General features: G+C 50.1%; 1 protein-coding gene across 4 annotated transcripts in view; it reads right to left on the reverse strand.

Annotated features, from left to right (window-relative positions):
- Positions 1 to 18,364, reverse strand: part of LOC138690478 (ankyrin repeat and fibronectin type-III domain-containing protein 1-like) — a 256,553-nt gene that overhangs the window by 236,128 nt on the left and 2,061 nt on the right. For 2 of the 4 annotated variants that reach the window (XM_069809569.1, XM_069809570.1), the window contains exons 2-3: positions 15,303 to 15,443; positions 14,100 to 14,222 (exon numbers count right to left, since the gene is read on the reverse strand). The exons of 1 other annotated variant lie outside the window; for it this stretch is intronic. The gene's annotated coding sequence lies outside the window, so the exon portion shown is untranslated. The remainder of the gene's footprint in view (positions 1 to 14,099; positions 14,223 to 15,302; positions 15,444 to 18,364) is intronic. One more of the 4 variants, XM_069809571.1, reaches the window with a different exon arrangement.

The following is an 18,364-nucleotide window of genomic DNA, read 5'->3' on the forward strand; positions in this document are numbered from 1 at the left end:
AAAGGAAAAGAAATGTAACCTTCCACCAGCACCACTGTCCCACCCACACACACACTCCCTCACACACAAAGAACTCTTCACAGGAACCATGTGAAAAGGTTGGTGTCAGCGCTTGCTTTGGGAGCAACACACAGAGGGTCAAAGCTCTAATATTAGAGCAAAGATGATGACAGGGAAGAAGGGAAGGAACCAGAAAAGAACTGTATAAATAGCAGCATTGTCCTTACTCAGTTTCACAGGCCATCAGATGTCAAATATGATCTTTCACTCAAGAGCTGAAGCCTCTAATTGATTCTCATCTGACAATTTCTTATCCAGCAGTTGTTGTCCATCCAAACAAGCTGAGTAAATATACTTTGCTCTACCATTAAAGCTGGCAACGAACCATTGGATTGCAACAAAACCTGTGTAAACAACATCATTCCTCCTGGGCCAGATCTCCTCCTGTTCCCTTGACCTCCTCCCTCTGCTGCACTTCAGTGCTCCGCCAACCTGGTCTTGGCAAGGGCTGAAGACCTACATGGTAGGGACCACTAGGGGCCCCCTCCACAGCTCCCCTTGGTTTTGGGAAGAGAAGTTGCACTCTCTGGAGGGTTTGGGCTCCCAAAGCACCTTTGCACACCTCAAGTAAAACCTGCTGCAGCCCAGTACATTCATTTAGTAAGCAGAGACATCCAATCTACAGCCTAAAACCAAGAGTCCTTACAGGTGGCAAAACCTAGTCTGAGTAGAGAAAGTTTAGCCTGGCAGTGCCCACAGACACATCTTACAGTTGGGCAGAGTTCAAGGAAGACTATGCAAGTTCTTGCCCTGGGCACATTTGTCCTGACCTTTGGGGTGTCCCCTACCAGACTTCAGCATCCCACACAGACCATCAGAAATGCCTTGCTTTTCTGCTGTTCTGCCCCGACCTTCTCCAAAAAGGCTGTTTAGGGAGAGCACAGGAGCCTAGACACCCCATGGTCCACTCCCTTGGACTCTCCCACATCCACAACTATGAGATGAAGTATGTCAGTGGGTATAGCCCAGATGAGTCCTTTCTGCATCCATCTATAGACCTGCTGGCCAAGAATCTGCCCAGTGCCTTTCAAACAAGCCACCTGCCTCCACAACCTACTGAAGCACCAAGCTCCAGGCATTCGATACCTGCTCAGTAAAGCAGTGCATTCCTTCATCTTCTTTCAATTAAATACCCACTAGCTGCACTGCCACCTTCTAGTTTTAGTATTGAGAGATGAACTGAGCAACAGCTGCACCTTCATCTGACTCACCACCTTCATGATTTTGTAAGCCTAGATCAGGTCACAGTTCATTCCTGTTTTCAGACTGCTGATGGAGCCCCCAAACCAGTCCTTAGGTTGCCCGACCACTGACTTCTCCATCCTTAACAGTCCAAAGGTGACCATTGTCTTCTATCACACAACCCCCTACACAATACCTAAAAGACTCTTCCTCCAGTGCCTGAGCACCAACAGTAAGAAACAGTAGAGCTGAAGCCCGCAGGGGCACCAAGCACATAGGACCGAGGGTGCTACTCTCCCAAGAGCACTGCACCACCAGCAGGTGTAGGCATCTCTCCAGATGCATCCCACCACCCAGCCAGCACCTGGACCCATCAGCACACACCAGGCTCCATGGGACAGCCGGCTGTGGAGCTCAAGGGAGTGACGCATACGCATGTACCTCCCATGCGTCCAGCTGCTGGCTGGATCAGGCTCAAAGACTCTCAGTTCTTCTGTGCAAAGAGTGTAGTGTCCTTCGGTGCCAAGATTCCACCTCACGGTTCTGGTGACTAACAGCACAACCACAGTTCAGGCAAACAGCCGTTACCCATCTTAACATGAGATCAGGGCAGCAAACAAAAACAAACACTTCTGCCACAGATTGTGCTGGAGTATCGCTGTGGCACTGGCTTCACCAGAAGGCTTTGCTTAAACACTCTGTGATCCCAGTGTAAGCTATGTCTTTGCTTCTTGACATTTGCAAAGCCCCAAAACACTCAGCTTGGAAGAAATCCAAAGGAGAAAAAAAAAAAATCTACATTTTTCAAAGAGGATTGTTGAGAGCTAGTGAGACCTTGCAGTTTTACGAAGGTCCCACTCAAAGCATATATTGCTTTTCAAGCACAGATGAGAACAACTGCCGAAACGGCAGTCTTGTATTGATTTCAGCACAATGATCAGAACCCTCCAGTGAGGGGGAGGAAGTGTGTGAGGGTGAGGATATAAATATAGTATAGATATTTGCTATAAGGACCAAAGGCACTAGCTTAACATATGCCTGTTGATGGACATGTCTGAAAACATACTGAGGAAGTGCAAGTATAGACTTCTACCTGAACCCTATTTTAGGTAACTTCATAAATGCTGACTTTAGTGCTGACATTTGAAATTTCCCTAAACAGAGCTGAAATCACATGTTCATCACACGACCCCAGAGGCCACGGAAGTGGCACAGAGGAGCCCCAGCATGAGCCCACTGGGTAGGGATGGCTCTAACCAAACAGGATGAACGGGATCCTTGGAGACACACACAGAGGATCTGTTTTCTTCCCAAATTCATTGGCAATGTTGACATAAACCTGCCCAGTGCACCCCCAGATGGTGCGAGACCCATAACCTCAGCAAAGCCTCGTGAGGCAGGGCCACAGCCACTACTCTGAAGGTGGCCACCAGGGCCACTCTGCAGGGATGACACCCAGTCCCCAGCTTTGGAGGACCACAGTCCTTTGTCACTTGGAAACATTGTCATCGTTTCAAGGGAAATAGAGGCATAATATAATTACATATTTTTGATATCTCTGTTTACAACTGAATTTCCAAGCCCTCCCAGAAAACATTTCTTGGGAACGTTTCTGTAAGCATAGCTTAGCTGGAAAACCTTGTTACACTTGGGCTCTGACTCAGAGGTTATGGCAAATCCATCTCGCATCGCTTACAGTGAACTGGGAATAAGTGACAGCTCAGGGCTCAGCTGAGCGCTCAAACAAGCGGCTCAAACAGGAGAAGGGAAGGGAAAGTGGGAACATCCTCAGATACACTCAGCTGATCAGACTACTGGTTTAGCACATCCTGAGCTCATACATGTACACACATGGCACGTACTGCCACTCTAATCACAAAACCCACCTAAGTCTATGGCAAGACATCCTACACACACACATAACTTTGCTGTCACTGGATTTGGCCCCAGGTAATCCCTCTGATTATGCCAAGCCAAGTTACTCACACTTAAGCCCTTTTCCTAGGATCAGACCTGTTGCAGTTGTCACTTCTGCATAAAGATTTCTAGTTGTGCTTGATTTTAACATCCCAATAAAAAGGAGAGTTTATGATCCTTTAAAGCAGCAATCTTCCCTGCACTGGGCATGAAGGATACACTTCATGTTTGTGATGTCCTTAAACTGTACACTTCCCTGCTTTTAAGTGTCTGGGGCTTGTAAATGATGCAGCATGCAACTGCACCACATACCACCATCCCTCAGCAATCCTCACAGCTTGTCTCAGCTGTTGGAAATTTCCCATCTCACCCCATCTGCTTGGTGTAGATGCACAGAAAAATTTCTTCCAAGTTTCAAAGGAGTGGAATGGAAAGACTACTGAATTCACAGCAGCAGACACGTCAGTCAATGAACAATGGCTGAAACACAACATCCTTGGGTTTCAACTTGTGGTGCTCCAAGGGGGGAGGTGGAAGCAGCACTCTCGCATCCACCACGTACCAGCGCCTCGCCCTCCCCTCCAGCCAGACTGCTGTCAGGCATGGGGCTTTCTCTAATGCTCTCCATGACTGAGAAGAAAACTTGGCTTCCAAATACTTTACACCATCCCCACCCTTAAGAAAGGCATACTCCTCCACCTTGTCGCGTCACCTCTTTACACTGAGAGCATGCTTAACTCCTCAGTATTTCTATATATCATTTCTGTATACACTCCTGCGAGGTGTCCTGTCCCAAGGGATGGTCTAGAAGGACAGAAATCCCTGCACCAGGTCCCAAAGCATGTAGCCAGGCTGCCGGGATTTTACTAGACTCCCCACATGGCTGCAGCATCAGCCCCCCCAGACAAGACGTTTAGAGCCCGTCGCATGCATCCGCCTGCATCACGGGCGGATACCAGCATCACGCAAACTCCAAGACAGTCACAAGCATGGAGCATAGGACTGGCAGAGGTGACAAAGCCCTTCAATTCCCTGTCTGTGAAAGGCCAGCCTTGTCTCTCTGCCAAGCACTTCAAGATCTGAACCTGAAAAGCAGAGCAAGAAAGGACCACATGAAACCTCAAGTTTCACAGAGCTCTTTTCTCACAGAACTGCAAATATTTGTAGCATTTTATCCAATATGCCTGCACACTTGCCCAATGCCTAAAGATAGATGAATAGGTCACGTACACTTAAGATAGAAAGATTTCATGAGACATACGGCTAAAACACCAGTGAGGCACTATTGCCACGCTGAAACAATACAGCATCAGCAGACACACAGGGACCCAGACTGCTGGTGCCACAGCAGGCTCCTGTGTCCATTTGGTCACTGTCCCCTTGCCAGCCCCAGGGACAGATGTTCAGATCACAGGCACCAGTTTGTCCATGTCAATGACCACTGTCCCTGCAGCCCAGCAGAAGCCACCCCAGAGGACCAAGCCAGCACAGACAAGGCAATCGCTGGAGGTGAGTGCTAGTACTTTCAGGAGGTGAGGTTTGCAGCAAGCACCTCTGGAGCCTCCTCCACAGCCTCACCAAATGCCAGATCACGCGGTGTTCCCAAGCTCTTTGCACTGAATGGTGACACAATGGGTTGTGACCCTCATGTCAAGTTTGTACAGCAGCACACCCAGAGCCAGGTCTGTTATCTCCACACACACAGACAATCCATCACCAACAACAAAATCTACACCCTCTACATGCTCTTCTTCTCCAAGAAATGCTCCTGCCCGATCCCAGTAGCTCAGTTACAGAGCTCTAGCTTCCTCTCCCCTACAGCCTGTTTTCAATTATGTGTTAAAAGGGCAAGTAATGCAGAAACAAATCTGCACTAAAGGTCATGTAGCTTTCCCCACCCCATAAGGCTGAAGGAAAGCCCCTCCAGCCTGCTAGAGAGGGCTCAGCAGAGCAGAGTCCCTTCTCCAGGCCCAACCACCTTGTCCTCCCACACCAACAGCCACCCACCTCAGCCCCAAAACAGGCAGGCGAGGACAGTGCCAGCTGAGCCATGGCCAGGAGCCACGTGCCACCACCCCATGGGGTAGCCCACACTGGGAGATGGCCATCACTCCAAAGCATGACCATCACAGAGTTTCAAACTGCCTCTCTGTTCTCCTGCACATGCTGGGGCCCCCAAAACTGCCCACCAGCACCAGGATCGAGTAACATGCCCAATCCACCTAGGGTACTCTGCTGAAGAAGAGACTGCCACGGCAGCCCCTTTCAGCACCTCTTCCCTGCTCCTGCAAGATCTCCCCTGTGCTCTCCCCTACCACATGGGCAGCAGCTATGACTGCCAATTCATAGACATTAACTGACCACAAAAATAAAGAGCAAGACTGCTGCTAGGAACTGCTGCCCACCCTTCTACTTCCTCCTCTAAATCCCACTCACTCAGTTTGAGAAAATAACGAGCTCACCCTTAAGGCCTGCTCTTCCCCCCCAATAAACTTGCTCTTCCCAGATAGAAACCCACCACCCCAGGCAACCCAACTGCCAGATACGTGCAGAAAACAGAGCAACCTCAAGCCAAAGTAAACAGCAGCAGCAAGCAAAACAGCACAGGACACATCTTCAAAGTTGAAAGCTTGTGCACGGGGACACCGATACACTGAGTTTTGGGACGAGCAATTTCCTCTCCAAGCTGGAGATGCCACAGGTGACATTCAGGGACCAGCCCTGAGGAGCTGCAAACCAGAGCAGGCACATAGAAGGGCTCAAGAGAGGAACAGAAAAGCCAGACCTCGCTTCCTCTCCTCCAGAAACACCAGTCAGCTGGACAGTGACCACAGTGAAGCCCCAGCCAGTCCCTGCACTGCAAGATAAGGAGCTGGGAACAGTGCAACCAAAGCTTCCCACCAGAGGCAGAGCAGGGGACTGCCAGGAGCAGGACCACTGACACGGACTCAGGAGAGCAGGCTTGGATCTGGATCCAGAGACACCCATGGGTCCCCACATCTCGGGAGCATACAGGGAAAGGAAACTGGGGGACGGGGGGGGGACGGGACAGTACTTCTCAGAAGATTTGGCTTCAGCTGAAGCCAGCCTCACAAGGTCAACACTCTGGCAGGGACTAGGAAACTTCTGAGGTGATGTCTGCTATTTTAGTTTTAAAACATTGCTGGAATGGCTCAAATGGCTAGACCAATACCATCCCCAGCAGAAGGGTGAGTTAGCATGCTGCACCCCAAATCAGTCCTAAACCAGACCCTCACTCCCCTGACTTTGGCACACAAGTGGCAGGGGCTTGCTGCGAGTGGAAATGTGCATTTCCCTACAAAGGTCACACTGGATTTTCCTCAAGGAGTTTCAGTTCTCTCTGGCTTGCTAAACCAAACAGGAGCATGACCTGCTTGTGCTCACCTGGGTACTGCAACAGGGAAAGTTACACAGCAAAAGATGAAGCTATGTTCAAAACACACAACTGCAAGCCCAAACCACCACCTCCAAAAACAAGGAAAAAGCCACAAGATGGCTTTTACCCCCAGAACTCATGCCAAGATGATATAACACAGTGTCTTCCTCTAAACCTCTGGAGCCTGCCGCAGCCCTCCCCTTGGAGGGGGCACCACCAGTGGCAGAGACAGTCCCACAGTGCATACCCACACCACGGACACAAGACAAGCTTTACCACAGTTGTGGTTCAGGGTGTATTTAGCACTTTTTGATCATATTATGTATTTTTGTCCAATTCATTTCACTACAAAGCGAGAAGAGTTGAAAAGATATACTTAGGCTGCAGAAGCAGGAGTGGTTAAAAAAAGAAAAGATCAAAGGTCTGTCATTTACAATTAATTAATTCAAACCTGAACTATTAACATAAATTAAAAATTCAAACCACATACAAGGCTACATTTCTTTCCAAGTAATTTTCAAGAACCTCTAGTGCTGCAAGATAAGTTAATCACACATTCCATTAATTTGCAGCATGCACAGTGAAGGTTAACCTCCAATTAATTAGAACTAATTTTAATTTTGCAGGAATAGGGCGAGCACACTTTCTAAGAAATCCTCTTGACATTATACCTCACAGGGAGGGAACAGTAGCTCTTTATGTTGCCTCTTCCCCTCTCCCTATACACATCATCCCCCTGCAGCCCCTCTCGCAGTCTCAGCTGGAAGAGCAGAGGCATTTCACAGGGGACCGCAGCCACCAAGGAAGCGGTGGCAATAGAAAGAAGAAAGCGTACAATTTCACTTCTGCAGCATTCCTGTTAAGGGGAATGGAGATGCACGCGGACACCAAACAAATGCCAGTGCCACCGGAGGAAGGGTCGAAGAGAGGTAATTGATCAGACACACATTGCACCCCGGTTTGACTGCAAAGTAATGCAGGAAAACCAGTGCTGAACAGCGCTGGAGTTGTGCCAATGTGCAAGATGTGACAGCTAGAGAGGAGGCAACATGGAAGGACCAGCCTTGGGACAGCCCTTCCCAAGCAGTCTGCTGAGTGGAGTGAAATCTCGCTGCCCTCCTCCCTCCCACCCGATGAGGCTTCGAGCCAAACCTGCATCCGCTGGAGCTCCCACAGCTCTGAAGGTGGCCAGGTCCGGTCGCAGCACGACTCCTCAGCTATTTACACACACATACTTCCAGACCAGCCATTCACCCTTTCAGCAGCTCGATGCTACCAGAGCACACTGCTGCCTGGTCGCTGTTAAATCCCCACCACACAAGCTTCACTGCCAAGTCCTCCCCCACCAAACCAGCCCCAGGTGGGAGCTGAGGACCTGAGTCAGAGCCTGGGAAGGCTCCTGGCGCCTTCGTGCGCCGCCAGCTTTGCCACCAGCTGTGCTCGAGCCTTCCCCCACGTCCTGCCTTCAGCTCTGCCTCTTCCCCAGCCTGGCCCAGCATCCAAAACAGTTTCATGCACACTTTTGTTTTAACCTATGCAAAAAAAAAAAAAAAAAAAAAAAAATGCTGCAGGGAGGCCTCCAGCTCAATTAACCCAAATTGATGCAAACCATAATTCAAAGCAAGTTAAAGACTACCACCTTAAAATTTTTTAAATTTGCCTAAACAAGTTTAAAGACTCCAATCCCCATGCCTTTCAGGGCTTCTCTGCAAGTGGAAGGCTTTGCCACAGGGTCACAGGGGGCTGCACTTCCACTGTCCTGAGCCAATGCCACCCCCTGAAGCCCCCCGGTCCAGCAAAGGAAACATCCCCAGGAGCCGCAGGGGCGCCCATGCCTGCCTTTCCCAGGGACTAATGCCAGCCCCACTGCACTTGCCTGAAACCATGCCCAAACCATCAGCTCAGCCTGCATTCACAGGCCACAGCTGAGGGTTCACTCACACACAGTGGAGGGTAAGGGCCAGCTCTCAGAGACAGAGATCCCTCTCTGGTGACAGCTGTGTTAAACACTGACAGCCTCGTGTGCAGAACAGCTCAGCTGCCATGCAATGGGCTGCCAGCCCAGGGCTGGTGCCCTGCACACAGAAGATAGACATGCCCGTTCACTTTCTTACTACCTTTAATCTAAACTCGTCATTAACAGTGCTGGTGGGGTTGGAACACCTCCTGCCACCACCAAGCCAAGTAAACTGGTGACTTCATCGCAGCTTCCTTCACCTAAATTGTCTTGGGAGACCCCACTGCTGCTTTCCAGCGGGCGCTGCATCCTCCAAGCACAGCTGCACGGCCCCCACTTCCTTCCTCTCCGCAGACCTCTGGTTTGCATCCACCGCTCCAAGCCCAGCGCGGTTTTAACCTCAACCTCTCCTCCACCAATACTGACTCCACAGCGATGCCCATGCGTTTTGGGACAAGCAAAACCAGTAAGTGACTGGTACCCCTCCCTGGGGTCCTCCTTTCTAGGGCTTCCACACACAGCAAGAAGCTTCCAGGGGCTCTTCAGGGTCAGTGGGACTGATCAAGACCAGAGCTGAGCAGTCCTGGCAAGAACAGGCAGGGCAGGAGCCATCACCAGCCCAGGCTCAAGCCCAGGGATGGGCAGCAGCATCATCACCACTCTCTGCTCCAGGATCAGAAACTTCCCAGAGCATCAGGCAAAGGCACATTTGCACCCAAGCCACCCTGACCACAGCACCCAACAAGCATGGGACAGCATCAGCACACCAGGGTAGCAAAGCACAGACAGCCAGGAAGGGAAAACACCTGTGACATCTGCAAAAAACCTGGAATATTTTGGAAATAGATACTCTGAATCCTTCCATTATATTTTTCTGTGAGGCATAGCAAAGAGGTGCTTGAAATAATCTTATTTCAAGCTTTTTGAAGGACCAGATTGCCTGGTCTGCTCCAGCAGAAGTTTCTAGGCAGAGAGACACTCCCCAGTGCCACCCCAAGCAAGCAGACTGGTAGCACATTCCTGCAGCTTCCACTGACCCTGCCAGAGCTCAGCAAGGACAATTAAAGCAAATATATTTTGAACAAAATCAGCCCTTCACTTTCAGGCTCATCTGGTAGCTTTTATCAGCCCTGCTTTCCCATCCCAGAGCTAATCCATCAATGAAAGCATCACCATTGACTTTGAGGCACTTTGGCTCAGCGCATGAATTTTAACATACACCTGCCCTCTTGCACAAGCCAGCACTGCAGGCTAAAATTGTTCTTCAGACCATGCTTTTATCCTCAAAACACTCCCCAAGTTTCAGCCAGGCTGCTCTCTTAGAGCCAGCACATTCCACTCTCAAGAAGATACATTCCCACATCTACCCATTGCTTAATATTGCTTTGCTGCTGTTGGTTTGGGAGCCATACACACAGGGGCACAGGGCGGCTGCATCGTGCGGACCGACAGGCAGGGCTGAGCATGCCAAGAGCGGATGCTCTACAGGAACAGTGAGGTTATCGATGTGCACTTGGGATGCTCCTTAAGAATGGAAGGGGGACAGTTTCAGTCAACCCAATATAAGTTGTCCCACAGACCACAGCATCATGCACAGTGTTTGTTGCTTTTTTTTTTTTTTTAATTTTTAGGTTTTATAAGCTTTAACAGCTCTATTTTTCCCTTAATTGGTGCAATTGTTTTTAAACCTGCTCCTGGAGCCACGTTGCTATGGTTACCCCACACAAGCCTCAGCAAGTGAGGTATATTTTTAGAATTGCCAAAATACACGTCCCTAATAGAGCTTTTCTGTACAGAGCTCTCCTTGTTCTGTGACACAGGAATTAAGGGCATTCAATGGAATTAAAACGTGGGAAATTCAAAACCGATTAAAGGAGAGGCCCATGGTACAGTCGGAGCAGGGCTCGAGCTCCCATGGTCCAGGATGCTGCAGGAGGACATGGCTTCCCTCTACTGCCTGGAGGCAGGTCCAGGGCACGGCTGAGGCTACGGGCTCACCAGGACCACAGGACATGGTGGGACAGCTGAGATGACCAAGTGCTGTGATGGATAGACACAGGCTCTGTGAGAAAGTGAGGAGAAAGAGTTGCTTGGAGTGCAGGGGGCCGTGCCTTAGGACAGCCAATGAGCCAATTGAGAGCTTAGGCTCAGGGTTGGGGGACAGATCAACACAGGTGACATTGTGATGGCTGTCTGCAACAGACCATCTGATCAGGACAAATAGTCGAGACCTTCAGACAACTGGAAAAAGCCTCGCGTTTGCAGATCCCAGTCCTCACAGGGGACTTGAACAACCCCAATATCTGCTGGAGGAACACCACAGCAGGGCTCAAACAAGCCACGTAATTTCTGAAGAGCACTGAAGACGGCTTCCTGACACAGGAGAGCAAGGGGCCAATGACAGGAGACACTCTGCTGGGCCTAGTACTTACAACAAGGAAGAACTGGTCAGGGATGTGAAGGTCATGAGCAGCCTTGCCTGCAGTAGCCATGCAACAGTGGAGTTCAGGATCAATCCCAAGGGGTGAACAGGACAACTAGCCTGCAGACCACAGCCCTGGACCCCAGGAGAGCAGGCACTGGCCTGTTCAGGGATCTGCTTGAAGGAATCCCATGGGACAGAGTCCTGGGGAGAAGAGCTGTGCAGGATACCCAGATGATTGTCATGGATCATGTCCTCCAAGCTCAAGAACGATCCATCTCCACTTCCTGGAAACAAAACAGTAGTGGCAGGGGGCCTGCACAGACAAGCAAGGAGCTCCTGACTGAACTCAGACATTAAAAGGAAGTACACAAAGTGTGGGAGCAAGGGCAGGGGACCCAGGAGGAATATCAAGTCACTGAGCGTGTCCCAGGGGGTTATGCTGCCATTCAGAAGAATCTTGACAGGCTGGAGAAATGGGCCAACAAGAATCTCACAAAGTTCATGAAGGAGAAACAGCAAGTCCTGTAGCTGCCCCTTCCCTGCACCCACACCAGTACTTCCGAGCCCAGGGACTAGATCACCAAAAATGCCACCTTACAACACCAGTACGCAGCTTTTTGTCTGTTCAGCTTCTTGAATTGATTCACCACAGGAGCAGAATCAGAGCAGAGGTATGGGAAGGAGCAGGAGGGCTACTACAGATGGCAGCTCAGCAATCACAGCCTCAGTCTGTTTGTCAGGAGCTTTCACAACAGAGAAGCAGCTGCAGAGATGCAGGTCCATGCAGCAGTCAAATCTCTGAAGCTGGATTTGCAACCTACAAACATGGCATCAGCTACACAAATTTGTATTCAAGTATTTACCCCCACTGGTTCTTATTTAGGGAAGAGTCCATTAGATCATTACCTCCAACACCCCATGCAGGTTGTGGGGGAGCACTGATGGAGCAGTAGACCCAGCAAACTCCCTGTGTACTCCAGACAAATGATACTTCACTGTTTATGGCCAGTTAGACAGGCAATCCCTAAGGTGCAGGGATCACAGCTCACAAACCACCTCACTTCCAAGACACCTGGCACCCCTTCAAGAGAGAGACACTACCCAACAACAATTCCCTCAATTTCAGGGGAAAAAAATACATCTGAACAGAGCCAGAAGGAAATACTGGGAAGGAAATGGAAAGTATAGCAAGTATTAACAATATTTTAGCTGAAGTCAGCAAGTGAATTAAGGGGAGGGAAAGCTGAGGGCTCCAGCATGAAGTCATCCTTTTGCAGAAAGTCTCTCACAGAAAGGGGCAACTTCAATATAAGCTGCTGAACTGTGTGCACTCAAAGAGCCCGACCCAGGTGCAAGCACCCATCAAGAAGGGCGAGCACAACAAAATGGAGGCCACAGTGCTGGCAAGAGCCATTCCCCACGCTGACTCCATGGTGCTGCAGCTCTGCTATCCCTCCACCACACTCCCAGCTGCCAGGCAGACACTGGAGAACCACCACTCACCTCCAGCACCTGTGGGATGGTCAAGTCCAGCCTGACTTTTGATCAGAATCTACACACTGACTCAGTTTACAGGTACGGGTCTACTGAGAGAGACCAAGGGCACAGCAGGTCCTGCAGTCTCACAGCCCACCCTGTGTTCCCAAGCGAGGCACAGGAGAAGGTGCCTGCTGCTGCCCATCATCACAGCTCTTCTCTTGCTGTGCAGCAGCTGGTTATGCAGAAGGCATGTGCACAACCATCACACCTGTAAGGAAAAGCATGGCCCACTGACAACAATTGTTCCTGAGCCAAGTCACCACCACAGCAGTGGCTCTCAGTACCCTGTCCTCTCAAGCTGCATCCAGCCTTGCCCATCCATCCTGGCCACGACAGGTTGCCTTTTCAAGAACACGCCACTGACATCAGAAAAAATAAAACAAAGAAAAGATACTAGAGGTGCAAATACCTAGGAGGATATTTTCTGTTTTAGAGAGCAGATGTATTTGACAGCCCCTGGGGTCTTGGCAATTTACATAGACTAAAGAAAGGAGGAGTTTGGAGAGACACCTTGAGCATGCTGCATGTCAAATGGGATTGTAAAAAATGAAGACAGCAGCAGAGTCCAAAGATGTTCGTGCTGCTAATGCTTCTCTGAACACCCCTACAGACAGCTCTTTACAGAGGAGCCATGCTACGTACAGACCATGATCTTTCCTGGCTGAAGCCGGGTTCTGCCAGCACCACTCCAGGGGCACTGTGCATCTGGAAAGATGCCTTCCCCAAATAATCTGCACAATTCATTTCAGAGTCGGAGAAGTCTGCCAGCAGCTATAATCCTGCTGTCCCATCTCTTTCATAAGGACATGAGTAATTATTGAGCACTCTAGCTACTAAAACTGATTAGAGCAAAACAAACTAATTTTGTTACAAGGCAATGATCTGACCTCGTTAACGATGTGAGTAACTCACTAACAATATTTTCCTCTTACACAGTGATGTCTTTCATTAGATCTCAAGCTGTTTTATAAAGGAGCTCAGTACATTCCTGTAAACCCCTTTTGCATAGGAAGAAATCCAAGCCAACGTCCACATATGCAGAGCGCTGTTCCCTGGGAAGCAATCTGCATCCGATGCTGTAAGCAAGCATGGAGAAACACCACCCGGCCCAGCCAGAAACAATAGCCTGAGGTACCGGTGTGCAGAGCAGCCTTCCCCCATGCCTCTTCAAAGCAGGCGCCGGGACAAGCAGGTACACCCCAGTCAAGGCAGATCTCTGCCAGACCTGCACAGCAGGATTCTTCCTCCTTAATCACACACCCACATCCCATCTCTTTTTGAATGAAGAGAACAATTTTGGACATCCAGACTCACTGTAAAGCCTCACAGCAGTTAGAGATTTTGCTGTCCTGTGACATTCCACACCATAGTTATTAAACCCGAGAAACACGATGTTGAGCTGACCAGCAGCTCTCTAAAGCACTCTCACATCTCCCCTCTTAATAGAGATCAGCCACTAAATAGAGCTACCAGCTGCCTTCAAGTCAGTCCTGACCTCCTACACGAGGGACCAACACACTGGCAAGGATCCTTCCTAATTACTTCCATGAAGAGTTGCCTCCCCAGATTGTTTTCCTCTTTGCCCTTTGGGAGAATTAGTGCACTTAACATGATAATCTCACCTCAGCGTAATGCACAGACACTGCCAGGAGTCCCAAACAGGGGTACACCCGCGTTTATTCGGCACGTACCAGCTTCAGAGCCTGGGGAACAAGCTGCCCCAGCAAAGGCGTCTCTTCTAATGCCTGAGAAGGAGAAGGTAGGGTCTGTCAGGTTTCAGGGACAAAGCAAAGGGAAGACCACCTGAATGACACTAAGTGCTGGGACATGGATCCTGCTGCTCAGGAGGGAGAGGGGCTGGGATCCCAGCAGGCAGATTGGGAAGCAGGCTGTGGCACAGGGAGGGTTTAAACACTCCTCACTCAGCATCACCTGCAGTCAGTGCCCGATTTAACCCACCCAGCATCACCAAGTCATCTGCTCACAGGGATGCGTAACACCACCTATGGCATGGTCACAACACAGCTCCCGCTTCAAGGCTAAGCTGAGGTTTTCCTTTGTGCTTGCAACAGCAGGGACAGAAAGACCTCAAGATACTGCTGCCATGTAACACACAGACCCCCATTCCCCCCATCTTTCCCCCTGCACTGCAGCCAAAAGCCTCCCAGCACTTGCTAATCACTAATTAAAAAGGTCTTATAGCTCTGCTCTTGGGGAGGCTAGGAAAAACAGTTCTCCCCATCCCACAGGTGATGAAAAACCTGCACAAAAGGAGATGACCATTTGTGGTCCCCACAGACTACAGGCATGTCTGGAGCTCAGTCACTCCAGCAGATCACTGACCACCTGCAAATACACATGGCATTGCAGGATTGCATCTGGTAGGGCAGAGTGAATGCCTGCATCTGCTGTGAAATTATGGGGATTTTTTCTGTGCACATGCCTTACAGTCCCCAACCAAGTCTGATACACAGGTTAATAAGCAGTAGTGATATACTCAGCTTATGACCCAAAAATGCATTTAAGATAGATATTACTCCAGTTTCCCCTCTGTACTTTACTGTTAGAAAGGGATGTTTTTGTAGCAAAATAGCAGAGAAAAGAAGAGGTCCAATCTAAGAAGCTCCAGCACAGCCAGAGGGCAACTGCACTCTTCCCATTTTAATGATGCACCAATATACGGCAGGGGGGAACTTCCAAGTGAAAGAAGCAGAACTAACATCTGAGGGACTTGGGGGTCTCTGGTCTGTATGTGTACATATGTATCCTTACCACTCTACAAAACACTACATGCAAGACAGGCAGCTGCCCTGCCCAACTCTTACCACTTGCAGACTCATGTGCATGGGCAGCTTTCCTGGCATCACTGTGGATGCTCCGAGAGGCAGAGTCATCCTCTGCCACATCTGACTGCTGCACAACACGAGCACTAAGCACCTTGAGGTGATGTTGTCCCCAGATACCTCCTGTAAATAAAAACAGAGCAAGAACTGGGTTTTATACTGTGTACATTACATCACAAATACCCAAAACCAGGCTGCGTACTGGCACCACAGTGACTTGCAGCCATGCACAGGGTGTTCATCCAGGTGCTCTGTAACCCACAGCAGCTGCAAGGGGAACAGGGGCAAGTCTTTAGGAGGACAGGCAAGTTGCTGCCTCTCATTTGGGAGAGGGCTTATGAATGCTAACCCCAAAGCACCCAGAAGAGGGACAGCACAGACACTACACCCCTGGGAAGCTAAAGGAACAGTAAGGGAAGAGATGACAGCTCAGTGACAGCTACATCAATGCACACAGAGCAACACTGCATCTGCCAGCACACTGTTCAGCACAGCAGGACCAGACCCCAATGGCCCATCACCACTGCCAGTGGGAACGGCATCAGAGGAGCCCCAGGGACCAAGGGGCTCAGGACCAAGCAGTCTTCAGCCTTCATCATTTCAGCATTTCATTTTTCCCCTCAAGCTACTTTTCAGTTACTGAAATCCTTCTGTAAGTCTGGATTGTGCCTTGGTGTCTCTCCATGAGCTTCATCACAGCCATCAAAAGAAAACAATTCTACTGAATTCTCCCAGTTCCCCTTTTCAATTCCACTGTCATGCAGACACAGACTCTCTGAAGCAGAAGATCTCAGCCCAGGACCCAAGCCTTGTTTCACACTAAATGAGCTCTGCCAGACATCCAAAAAAAGATCACATCAGTCATTCTCTTCAGAGCTAGAACTCACCGTTTCCCAGCATGGAAAATTACATTTCCTACATGTAGCTAATGCATGAAAAGCTTTCAAAGGTCAGAAAAATGAAGCCATCAATTTATCACAAAAAGTAACGTCCTGTTAAAGCTTTTCAAAGCCTGAGCTCTCTAGAGCAAACACTCCACCTAGAGCAAGCTGTGCCAGACTCGCTCACCCAGGGCTGCAAGCATCAGCAGGCAACTCTCAGCATCATCACTGCAGCCCAATCGGGCTGCACACACGTCTGGTACTGCCAAACATCATCCATCACTCCAAAGGGGATCCAAGCACAAGATCATCAGTGGTACAGTCCCCTCTGCCTGTGCAGGGGGTCTTGGCAGAGCAGACCCTCACTCCCCAGAGAGGGGGCCCTGTGCTCTTGCACTGCCTTTCCTACAGGCACCATCCCAGAGCAAGGTCACCCATGGGGTGATCTCAGCCGGCCACATCCTGTCCCCTGCCCTCAGGGACAACATATGGCTGAGCAAAGCATGGCTTGAATGGCATCAGAGCACCCAGATGCACTACTAACCCTTCCTTCAGGGAGGGAGAGAAGCAGCAAGGGACTCAGATGGCCCCAGCCACAGAGGTCCCTCTCCCACCCTACCCAGCAGCTGAAGGGGAGCAGAGACCACAGTAACCGGTTCCACTCAAGCAACAGCATCCAGCCCACCCTGTGACTCTGCCCGAGACGATTCAGTGCCACTGCAATGGCACTGCCGTCCCCCAGCTCTGTGCCCATCCTCCACCTACATGGCCTTTCTTCATACCTTTCTGCATCCCAAAAAAACCACACAGTGCCCTGGCTCTCAGTGGGAGGGCATGATTTGGCCCATGTGCTCTCATTCTGACTCAATGAGACACAGATAACTGTGCAGTTTTGAGACAACCACATAAAATAGTGGGAGGCTCCAGCAGCATTTGCTGAGCAGACAGGCACAGGGATGCAGGAAAGCAGCAGCAGCAGGTTCATGAGGCTGCCCAGGGCCAGGAGCTGCAGGGGCTGCCACTCGTCCCTTCCTGCTTTAGGTCCAGCAGCCCCCAGCAAACAGGCTGTGGCATTTTACACAGCCCCAGTAGGATACAGCATCACTCACCTGCCACAGCTGACCACAAAGACTCCATTTAACATCTCAACATTAAAGCAGGGAAAGACTTGAAGCAAGTCAGAAGGGAAGGGCAAGAACAGCCTGGAGAGGATGCCGGCTGTAAGGAGGAGAAACTCCACCCCAAGCTGAGCACAGCTCTGGCCCTTGCTGCGGCAGACATCAAGCTCAGCCCGGGGCTGGTGAAGCAGCCAACACACATTTCTCCTTTTGGGAGAGACACAAGCCCCCATGAGTGGTGGCTGTGGCCATGCCTCCAGTGCTGTGGCAGCCAGAAAGCAGCCAGGCACTGCCAGTGGTGCACCAAAAGGCATCCCCATGCCCTCACCAGCTCCAGCCACTGGGAGCCAGGAAGGACAGAGCTCTCAGTTATACTTTGGCTCAGCTCCCTGCCACAAGCGACATCCCCTGCAGTTATACTTCCAAGCACTGCCTGGGTTTCCCCAGCCACGCTGCTGCTGGCTCCAGATGCACAGTCCTCTGCCCCAGCCCTGCACTGCTCCCCTGCAATTCCCAATACTAATGATGCTGCGATTTGGAGGGCAGTAAACGAGAATTACTGTGGCTGAGCTCTGCGCAAATGACAATCATTTGGCCTCTTAAAAAAATTAAATCCTTAAAGCTAACAAGAACAGTGTTTGCTCTCAGGTTATAATTCACTGGAGGTAAAGGGCTGATAATTAAAAGACCCATTGCCATAATGACTGCCACACTGAGGATAACATCTCATCCCTTTCTGGCCACTGTTTTAATTATCTTGTGGGAACACACAATACGTTGTCACCGAGTTCTCACCCAGAAAGGCATCAAAAGTGCAACTTGCTCCCCACTAACGTCACAGCAGATGTCACTTTGAGAAAGTCATGATAGCTCCTTGCACAGCACAGGTCAACAGATGCCTCATCCCAAAAGAAGCTGTTCTCCAGGAAGAGACACCAAGACTACATCACTTTCCCTGCAGAGGTTCTGGCTCTTCTGCAGCATGGAGCAACCCCACCAAAAGCATTTGGCTTCCTAACACCTCCAGCCCCCTCTCCCTGCACTG

Source organism: Haliaeetus albicilla, chromosome 22, assembly GCF_947461875.1.
Source record: "Haliaeetus albicilla chromosome 22, bHalAlb1.1, whole genome shotgun sequence".
NCBI lineage: Eukaryota > Metazoa > Chordata > Aves > Accipitriformes > Accipitridae > Haliaeetus > Haliaeetus albicilla.